This window comes from Choloepus didactylus (genome assembly GCF_015220235.1).
Source record: "Choloepus didactylus isolate mChoDid1 chromosome X unlocalized genomic scaffold, mChoDid1.pri SUPER_X_unloc1, whole genome shotgun sequence".
NCBI lineage: Eukaryota > Metazoa > Chordata > Mammalia > Pilosa > Megalonychidae > Choloepus > Choloepus didactylus.
Genome location: NW_023637621.1, coordinates 1292459 through 1303359, shown reverse-complemented (window position 1 = coordinate 1303359; position 10901 = coordinate 1292459). Strand labels below are relative to the sequence as shown.

The following is a 10901-nucleotide window of genomic DNA, read 5'->3' as shown; positions in this document are numbered from 1 at the left end:
TTCGGGATCTTTGACCTTTGCGGGCTGGCGTGGGGGATCATAGCGGGGTGCTTTATTTTGTACCCCTGGCCGCTTCACGTATCTGAAAATCTTCTGCTTTTTTGTAAGTCGTCATGAAAATGTAGCTTGTTGCGGCCACAGCTCTGTTTTGTTTTTGTTTTTTTGTTTTTTTTTTAAGGCCCAGTAGCCACTTCTGCTCATTGGCTGTGTTTTTTCTTGTTCAGTGTTTTACAATTTGCTTCTTGTTCAATAAACCAGAGACATAAATTAGCTCCTAATATATTTCTCCGATGCCTGTCAATAGCGATAGCTCTTTGTGTAAATTCTCCAGCCACACGAGGTGGTTCGTTTAAACAAACCTTTTCTAGGCTGCTGACTGTAAGTCCACCCTATTTTGATCTCCAGTCCTTGGAAATGATTAAGCATTTGATGCTCTTTGGGATCTTTTTGGATTATATCTAAATAAATAAAACCTTCGGCTGGTGAACGTTCCCAAAGAGCAGGGAGTTTTGCACTTTCTTTCACTGGATTTTCTTTACCTTGGAATTGGTGACATGGTGAATGGTTTTGACGCCGCTGCCCTTTTTAGAAGAACCTCAGTCCTTTCTTGCTCCCCTCTCTTCGTCTCCTTTCCTTCCCTTGTATCTCTGCTTTATTCTCTCATTTCTTCCTTCCCCTCTCTTCTTCTGTCCCTCCCTCCCTCTCTTCTTTCCTCTCTCCTTTCCCTCGCTCCCATCCTTCCCTTCCTCCTCCCTCCCTCTCTCCTCTCCTTCCGTCTGTCTTTCCTTCTTCCGTCCCTCTTTCCACCTCCCCCCCCATCATCTTAAGAAAACCGGGTGCCCCAGCTAACGTCAGGAGGATAAAAGATCAGTATCTGACATCTGCGTAGCTGGTTGACTTCCTATTACTAAGGGTGGGTGGGGCTAATTAAAGTGTTTACTTTCTGTACATAAACATTTTGAGTTGAAATAGGCCAAATTTCAGTCATGGTCACCAAGCATTTCCACGGCGTTTTTCATTTTCACTGAGGAGGAGAACGTTCACCTGCCTTCCAGATGTGCATTCTGCTCCTGGAGAATGCCTTACAAAGCAGCACCCCCCAGCCCGGCTCCGAACCAGACTTTACTTCCTGAAAATTTGTTCTTTTGCCCTTGGACCTTGCTGGAAAGTCCAATTTCTAAGCTGTTTTTTGTGTGTGTTTTCCTTTTCCTCTGCAGACATGCCTCGTTTTAATTTTTTTCACAGCAGGCTGGAAGGGGACAGGAAAGGAAACTCGGGAATGCGAAGGCTTTTTTCAGTGTTTGTTTTTAATAAAGGGGCAAATGGCAAAAAGGAGAGTGTGTTTCGCCTGCATCTCGCTGAGCTCCCCTGTGCCAAGTCGCGTCTGCTGGCGAGCAAAGAGGACAGAACCAAGCAGGATAAGCAGCGTCCGTGGCCGGCTGTTGCACACAGCTCTTCCTTGACCTCCGGGCCAAGCTCCTTCCTACGTGCAGGAATTTCAGATGTGCATTTAAGCCAGACATCTCGTCTCGTCTCGTATTCAGGACTAACCTCCAGGAGCACCACATCCATGAGTGATTTATTGTGTATCTTCTGTTGAGTGCATGGGGCACGGGCTCTACTCCATTATGTTAGAGACTCACAGTGCCTGCGCCTTGTTAACACAACAAATTCTCACTTGACCTTCTGCAACACGACAGCTTCGGCATCTTCTTTATGACTTCCAAAATCATTCTTATTCCATCCTTCCCTTTCAGAGTTTCCCGTGGGTAGCTTTCAGGTCTCGGTGATTTCCCACCTGCTGCTTGGTGGGTTTTGCGTGGCACGGAGAGGAAAGCCTTCTCCCAGCCCGGACGGGGATCTGCAAACTTTTCCAGTGAGGGTCAGGAAGGAGAAATTTTTCTCTCTGCTCTTGTGGCTTGAAGGCAGCTGTAGACATAACGTAAACTGATGGGTGTGACTGCATGCCGATAAAACTTTATAGACACCGGAACGTGAATTGCATATAATTTTCCTATCCTGAAATACTCTTCTTCTTTTGATTTTCTCCACCCCTTTTAAAAATGTGAAAACATTTACAAACATAAACAGCTGCGGTCGCAGTTTACTCGTCTGGGGGAGGGTGGCGGCCGGTTGCTAAATCCTAGGCTCCCAGGATTGCTCCGAGGGTACTGGCGGCGGGGGCTCTTTCCCGGAGGCGAGGGCGAGGCGGGGGACTTGGCCAGGTCCCCGGCGGGAGGCGTGCAAGTATGGAGGGCGGCGAGAAAGGAACAGGCGGGACACGATTTCTTTTAGGATGATGAAAACCAAGAGAGAGAGAGTTTTATTAGGGGAGAGTACAAGTTTATATCGGGCGGTTTAGAGGGCGGGGTAGCTGTAAGGGTTAAAGGCTTGGATTGGTTCTGAGAGGACGCGGAAGCTGTTTGTCACGGGCAGGAGTTGCTCTGGCAACGGTGCATGCGCACTGGCGGTGGGGGAGTTGCTCTGGCAACGGGGAGTGGGTGGGCAAGGTAAAGGGGGCGGTTTTCTCCGGCAAGCCCTCCCCAATGGTTTTTACTTTGGGGTGAGGAAATGGGGCCTGCATTCGGCTCCACTTTCTCAGGCCCGGGGGGCCGTGGAGGGCGCAACCACCCGTGCCCCACTACCTTTCCTAGGGGCTGATCAGTTCCCCTGGCCCAGGCCCGCCAAGTCAGAACTCGATAACAGTGTCCCGCAAACAGCATTGGTAGGTCTTGCATAAACAAGTAGTAGACTGGTTTGGCTTGCAGAGCCCTTGGGTTATTTGGAGGCTTTTTGCCATTTTCTTTCTCCTTTCCGTTGTCACCTCTGAGTCAACTTGGGTGGAAAAACAAGTCGTCTGTCTAGTGCTTGAGTCCATAGGGATGCAGTGTTTTTGTCACTGTAATTCAATAGTATGTCTTGTTATTTTTACAGTTTGGCCAGTGGGTACCACTGCTGGCTTCTAGGAATTGCTTATTTTTTTTAAAAAATGGCTCTAAGAAAGCAAAGTCATTTGAATTCTGACTCAAGTTCGGTTGGGTTCCGTTTCCCCTCATTTATCTGAGCTCGCAGTTGTTGCATTATCTGACAACGTTCATATTCTCTTAGCCTGCTAAAACGGCTCTTAGATGACGCATTGATTTCGGGGTGTCTTCGTTTTGGTGCAAAACGAGGGTCAGCTTCTTTCAAGCTTGGGCAAGGACATTGGTCTTGGGTTCTGGTGTTGTCTGAGTTCTTACATCGGGGTCTTTGGAGCTGCTCTGATGCTCTGGTTGTCTTCTCGGTCTACTTGTGTTAACCCTGGAAACCTCCAGAGAGCAGAAACCCTGAGAATTTATTTGTTCTTCTTGATCTATTTGCATTAACCCTAGAAAACCATGAAAAAGGAGAAAACCCTGCGAATGTATTTGTTTTCTTAATCTGCTTGTGTTAACCATAGAAAACTCTGGAAAAGCAGAAAACCATGAGAATGTATTTGTTCTTTTTGCTCTATTTGTGTCAACCCTAGAAAATCCCAGAAAAGCAGAAAACCCTGAGACTAGATCCAGTTATCAGTTATGGCAGGATTTTTAGAATTTAATTCATCCCCAACGCTGGATGTGCAAAGAGCCAAATTCTCTTCTGCTTCAGTTTATATTTATCATGTACAACTCTTCTGGTTTTTGGCATATCCCCGTTGCCTCTCATCCCCAAGTTTTAGGAGATCGTTTTTCCTCTATTTTTTCATATTTACCCTGAAATAATATCCCCTTTCTTCCCGGCAGAGTTGTGCAGAGCTCACTGGGTGCTTTCTCCTAGTCTGTCTTGCAGCCCCTTGGGGACGCAGACATGGACGATGCATCTTTGAAAGGACATTCTGATTCTGCAATTTTCTGATGCAGTTTGACCCACTGAACGATAAAAGGCATCGGAATATTTTCCGTGTTTTGAGATGCCTCCAGTGATTTCATTTGAGAGTGCATTCTTCTCGATTCAGGGCACAGTTTGTGTAAATCCTGGGCAAATAGCTGGGATTCTTTTCCTTGGGAACTTTCAGCCCCTGGGAACCCCGTCTTATCACTTGCATTAAACCAAGAGAAGACAAACTTGACCGTTTTGCGGCTGACGCTGTCACTGCCACTTGTTTTGAACACTGTCTGGAAACACGAGTGTCCTTTCCTTTCAGAGTTTCACACACGGCTGGGTCTTGGGTGTCTCCGTCAGCCAGGGCTGCGATGACAAGTACTGTTGCAGCCTGGCTTAAGCAACAGGGATTTATCTTACACGTAAGCCTCACCGTTTTGGGGTCCAGACGTCTGAAATTGAGGAGCTGGGAAGGTGAGCTTTCTCTGAAGTCCGACATTCTGGGGGTGACTTGCTAGTAACCCATAACTCAGTCTGCTCCCTCAGTCGCAGAGCCCACCCCTCATACTGCGTCCACGTTTTCTCTACTTATCTTTCAAGATCCTATTCAGAAATGAGTCCGCGGGGCTGGAGGGTTGGGAGCTGTGCATGTCGTTTGGGGGACACGATTTGATCCCCAGCACTCCGGATGTCACCTTGTCCGGCCTCACATTGGGAAGGTGAGACAAAATTCCCAGGTCCAGGCCCATCATTCTGCCTCTGTGCATTCCATTCTGTGCTTTTCTACCCAAAGCGTCCCTCGTGGGGACGAGCGACATCCCCCCAAGACCTGATGAGACCCTGGCTTCAGGACAAAATCCACGACAATGCACAGGCTTTGTGAGTTATTTTGCTGGAGAGCTGGAGAGCTGGAGATCCTCCTCTGCACACTTAGGCTGGTCGACTCTTCCTTCCCAGTGCCTACCTGTCTTACCTTTGACCCACCTTGCCAGGAATCGGCGACTCTTTTGCCTTCCTACAGTTTTCCCGAGTCGTTCTTGTTCACAGAGACTTGCAGATTGGGCTGTGTTTTCCGAGTGTAGACACAGGGACTTCACGGGTTCCCTGGCCACCCTCTGGGAGCGGTTGTGGGTGCGTGGGACTGGGCCATGAGTCCCAGGCTGCCACATCAGGCGGGCAGACCTCCCCGGGGCTCCCAGACAGGCCCCAGGGCCTGGTTCTGCCTCCCGCCGGCTGGGAATGGAATCATCATCCGCTGAATGTCTAACGATGCACAGAGGGTTTTCCATAACCCCCCCCTGCATCTGTCCTCAGCTCCCTGCAGGTCTGGGGAAGACGCTGTGGGGAGGAGCTGGGGGTGATGGAAACCCTGGGCTTTTCACATGTGCGTGGACTTAACAAACTCCTTGCCATCCTTGTAGGACGTTGAGCTGCTTCTCTGGGCTCCACCCGTGCGAAGCCTGGAGCACCCCCTCCCCAACTGTGACACCAGAACCATCTCCAGACATCGCCAAGCACCTGTGGGGGCAGAATCAACCCCTGCTCTAGAACCGTGTTCTTTTGCCTCGTCCGTCCCAGACCTTGTTTGGTGGGAAGGTTCCTGGAGAAGGCCTCTTGGGAGGGATTTCACTTACTTTCTCCTTCCCTCCCTCAGCATCTTTTGATCTATGAGCCCTGGGAGTTCCTGCAGAAGTTTCTGTCTTACTGCTTTCGATGGACTTGGAGAAACGCTTAATTTTTCTTCACTTGAGGGTAGTTGCAGGTAGTTTCCTTCATTTTTTTTCTGGCTGGTGTCACTTCTCTCCCATCCCCCTTTCTCGTCTCCTCCATTGGGTGGCAGCTCTGTCATCTTAAGTCCTGCATTTATTCCCAGGGATGGAGCTGATTGTCAATGACAGCTGGGCCAGTTGGGTTTAAGTTTCAACTTCCCAGTGTCGTGAGCAGTTTTCCAGCCTCTGTATTACTGGGGCCGGTTGTGTTGGGCTGTTTCGCTACAGGTCATTTTTACTTCCCTGTCTCAAACCTGAGGACTGTGAATGCATCGTGCTTAAAATTGCAACAGCGGGGCTGGGGCCATGGAATGGGGCCATCTTGGTTTTTCTGGGCTGCTGTCAAACCACACATGGGGTTGGCTTCAACAGAAATTTATCAGCTCATGGTTTTCAGGCTAGAAGATGCTGCAGTGAAGGAATTGGCAAGGCTGGCTTTCTCCCGGAGACTGGCATTCTGGTACCGGCTACGGGCAATCCTTGGGGTTGCTTGGCTGTGTCTCTACCTCCGCCCCATGGCAATGTCCTCCCCTTGCTCCTTCTGTGATTTCTGGGTTCTCTTTATAAGACCCTCCAGGAATATGCATTGAAGCCCACCCAGCTTCAGGGGGTGGCCACAGGTCATCTAAAATAAGAGCTCCAAGAGGTCCTATCCACAATGGGTTCATACCCATAGGGACGTGGGTTGAGATAACAAACATGTTTGTTGGGCTCCATGGTTCAATCTTCCACCAGTGTCTCCTTGTAGGTTATTTTCCATGGTCAGACATATCTTAGAATTACTCCATGATCCCATTACCCATAATTACATAACACACCTCCTTTAACAGCTGTATTGACGAGTAATTCACATCCCATAAAATTCGCCCACTTAAAGTGTGTCATTCCATGTTTTTGATATATTGGCAGACTTGTACAACCAGCAGCAGTACGCAACTTTAGAACATTTGCAACCCCCTAAAAAGAAATCCTTTACCCATTGGCAGCCAGTTTCTATTCCCCTCTCCTCCCAGCCGTTCATTGATAATGACCAATCCACGTTCCCTCTATTTAGGTTTGCTATTCTTGACGTTTCATATGAATGGAATCATACACTATGTGGCCATTTGTGTGTGGCTTCTTTCATCCAACATAGTAATTTCAAGGTTCATCCATGCTGTAGTGTGAACCAGAATTTTGCTCCTTTTCACGGCTGAAGAATATTCTGTTGCGTGAATGGACAACATTTGTTGTATCTGTTCGTCGGTGGGTCATCTCCAGCTTTCGGTTCTTGATGATAACACTGTATACCCTTGCACACATGCATTTTTGAGTGGACATCCATTCATTTCTCTTGGGCAAATACTTAGGAGTGGAGTTACCTGGCCATGTGGCAGTTCCATGTTTAACTTTTTGAGGAACTCCCAGACTGTCTTCCATGACAGCTGCACCGTTTCACACTCCCACCAGCAATGCCCCAGGGCTCCCACTTCTCCACATCTTCACCAGCACACGCTGTCGTCTGCTTTTCATTCTAGCTGTCCTCCCGGGTGTGGCGTGGAATCCCAGGGTGGTTTCGTTTGCATTTCCCTGGTGGTAAGGATGCTGAGCTTCTTTTAGAGAGGAGGAAAGTCTTGTTATTTCCCAGTGGGGCACATGCACACGGGATTTAACGAGTGAAGGAGTGAATAAATACCCACCTCTTCCCATAAACGAGGTGTCAGCAAGCCTCCAGCCAAGTCCAGGAGCGTCTTAGATGACGGGGGATGGTGGAGCGTGAAGCCTCGGTTTAGACATCTCCACACCTGTACCTGGGGGACAGGTGTGGTCTCCCTTCCAAACCCCTCCCCTCCGCCCCCTAAGCCCAGGCAACCCCAGGGATGTTCTCCATTTCTATACTTCTGTCACTTCAACAATTTTCTGTAAAAGGAGTCATATGGCGTGTGACCTTTTGAGTTTGCTCTTTCCCACCCAGCATAATTCTCTTGCAATCCACCCCAGTCATTGCTGGAGCAATATGACTTTTCTTTTTAATAACACCTGTAAAAAGCCTTGTGTAATATGACAATCAGACTAAAGATTTTTCTACTATAAACGAGGCTGCACAAATATTTTTGTTCGCATATTTTTGCAGCCCCGTGGGATTAATCTGTAGAATCGTTTCTTAGAAGTGCAATGGCTGGGTCAAATATAAAATGCCTTTAAATGGGTTGCACAGCCATTTCCAACCTGCCTCCTACAAATTTGCCCTCTGGGTGGGACTGTCACGGAGAATGAAAAAGGTCTGATTTCTCCAGGTTATTCCAATGCTGGGATCAGCCTCCCTTTTTTGGCCTCTTTTTCGGATTGATGGAAACTAGTCACTTGCTTTACTTTTAATTTCTCTTATTATGAGTTATGTTGGCCATCTTTTTTCCGTGTTTATTTTTTTTTAACAAAGAAAAACTACTTTGTTAGTGAATAATCATTAAATCAGAATGTGCTGCCTCACAGGCAGTGCACAAAGAGCTTGCTTGTGGGTTTCTCTTTAATATCTGTGAATTCCTTGCTCATTTCCTTTGCCTGTTTGGGGAAGGGGTGGGCTGTTAGATGTTTTCTTATTTTACAAGAGTCCTGTTTGGGTTTGCTAGTGCTGCCGTTTTGCAAAACACCAGAAATGGATTGGCTTTTATAAAGGGGGTTTATTTGATTATAGAGTTACAGTCTTAAGGCCATGAAGTGTCCAAGGTAAGGCATCAACAATCGGGTACCTTCACTGGAGAAAGGCCATTGGCATCCAGAAAACCTCTGTTAGCTGGGAAGGCACGTGGCTGGCGTCCGCTTGCTCCCAGGTTGCGTTTCAAAATGGTGTTCTCCAAAATGTTGCTTTTGGGGTGTTTTGTCCTTTCTTAGCTATAGCTCCTCTTCAAAATGTCTCTCTAAGCTGCTCTGAGTTCCTTCTGTTTGTCAGCTCTTTTATAGGACTCCAGTGATTCAATAAAGACCCACCCTGAATGGGTGGGGTAACACCTCCGTGGAAATTATCCAATCAAAGTTCTCGCCCACAGTTGATTGAGTCACATCTCCATGGAAACACTCAACCAATAGATTCTGACCTAATCAACACTAATATGTTTGCCCCCACAAGATTGCATCAAACAACATGGAGTTTTGGGGGACAAAATACATCCAAATTGGCACAAGCCCTTAACATGTTAAAAATTATCCCTTTGCCCTCTGTGTTGCAATGTGTCAGTTGCTTTTGATTCTATTTGTGGCAGTTTTGATTCTAGAGAGTTTCAAGATTTTTACATGGTCAAATATATAGGTTTATTTTTTTTCCTTCACGCCTTCTGCATTTTCCTTAGAAATGTCATCTTCGCTTTGAGATGATATATTAAAAAAGGAGACAACAACCACGTTTTCTTCTATGACATTCATCATGTCATGTTTTCATGCTTCTGTCTTTGGACCATGCACTGTTGCTATAATTTCCCCAAATTCCAGGATCTCCAAAGCACAGTCAGCCCTCTGAGTTAGAATCTTAAAAAGGAACAAAGCCCTCCAAGTCTCATCATCCCAGGTGGCCTCTGGAACCTCAGGCTCCCACTGAGCGTACAACAACGGGGGGTGTCAGTTGCTTTTTTCTTACTTGAGCTGGAGGGTTATCTGAAAACTTGTAAGGCCGAGAGTAAGTCCTGCATCGTCAGACTCTGATGCTGCAGATTTTAGGAGGTCAGGAGCACACCCAGGTGTTGCTGGGGCCCCACTGCTCCTAGCCTGGGGGTCTGTCATTCTGAGGTCCACTTGCTGCCAGAAGCCGTGGGGCTGTCTCGCCTTGCTGTCTGGTGGACGTGAACTGAGCTAGAAGGGTGGACAGAGAACCCAAGTCGAAAGATGCAAAGCATGCGAAGAAGAGAAATTTGCGGTAACCAAGAGTGGCCGCGCTAATGTGTTTGCAACTAGGTTTTTTTGGGGGTGGGGAGGGAAGGTGAGGGGTCTACAAGGGGGGGGGTCTACGAGGGTGGGGGGGAAGGTGAGGGGTCTACGAGGTGGGGGAAGGTGAGGGGTCTACGATGGGGGGGGAAGGTGAGGGCCTGGGGCTGCTGTGGGCTGGGGGTGTCCGCCCTTGGCCATCCTTGGCTTTGGAGGTGTCCTTGCATCTGTGACCCAGCCAACTCTCTGTCTCCTTCCCTGGCTGCTTCCAGTGCACCTTCTGCATCTGCCTCCGTTCCTGTATTGCATCAATGCACACAGGATTTGCTTCCGTCTGAACCTCTTCAAAGAACCTGTTTACAAAGGGGTTTTCGCCCACGAAGTGGGGCTTAGGACGTGAGCCTGTGAATGCACTTTGGTTGTGGGGAGGGGGAGATTCCATCCACCGCAAGCTCCACTTCATCCACCTTTTTACGTGTGTGAAAATTCGGGGTGCAGCAGGTGAGGTTCCCACCTCCAAGACAGGTGATGGGGGAAGCGTCTGCTGTGGGAAAACCCTCCGTCCGCTGTGCATCTTTGCATTTTATGGAATTTTATGCATGGCGTCCGCTTTGGGGGATGAAAAGTGCAGATGTCTCTTGAACGGTTGCATTATTTTAATTCAGTTTTTCATTGCCTCGTGTTCGCGATAGCTCGGCATTTGGGTGCAGGCTTTACGATTCTGCAAGCATGTACAGAAATCTTTCATTTAGCTTTTTCCCCCCTAAAGTCTTTACTGTGCTTCCTTTCTTGGCATGCACCGAGGAGTTATTTTAGAACGCTTCCATGACTGGGACATTGAACCTGTATTTCTGAGTCTTCTAACTGCAGGGAGGCCTTCTCAAAGCCTGTGAGGGAGGCCAGAGAATAAGCACAGTTATCAGGAAAAAACCTCCTCAAATCTGCTGTCCTGACCTCGGTCGTTAAATGTGAACCTATACGGTGGTGGTGACGAGAAATCAGTGTGAAAGAGAAATGCCATGAATGTGTTTTATATACATATACACATTTATATATATTTAAGTGTTTTTAAACTTATAAATTTATGTATATTTATGTATAATTTAAGTATTTATATAAATTTAAATATTTACAAATAAATTTATAAATTTAGGCACATTCATATAATTTAAGTATTTATATGTATTTAAGTATTTATAAATTTATAAATTTATATATAATTTAAGTATTTATATAAATGTAAGTATTTACAAATAAATTTATAAATTTAGGCACATTTATATATAATTTAAGTATTTATATGTATTTAAGTATTTATAAGTTTATAAATTTATATATAATTTAAGTATTTATATAAATGTAAGTTTTTATAAATAAATATATAAATTTAGGTAC

At 46.7% G+C, this 10901-nt stretch overlaps 1 protein-coding gene across 1 annotated transcript in view; it reads left to right on the top strand.

Moving 5' to 3' along the window:
- Positions 1-10901, top strand: part of DHRSX (dehydrogenase/reductase X-linked) — a 393706-nt gene that overhangs the window by 17481 nt on the left and 365324 nt on the right. The gene's annotated exons all lie outside the window — the stretch shown is intronic.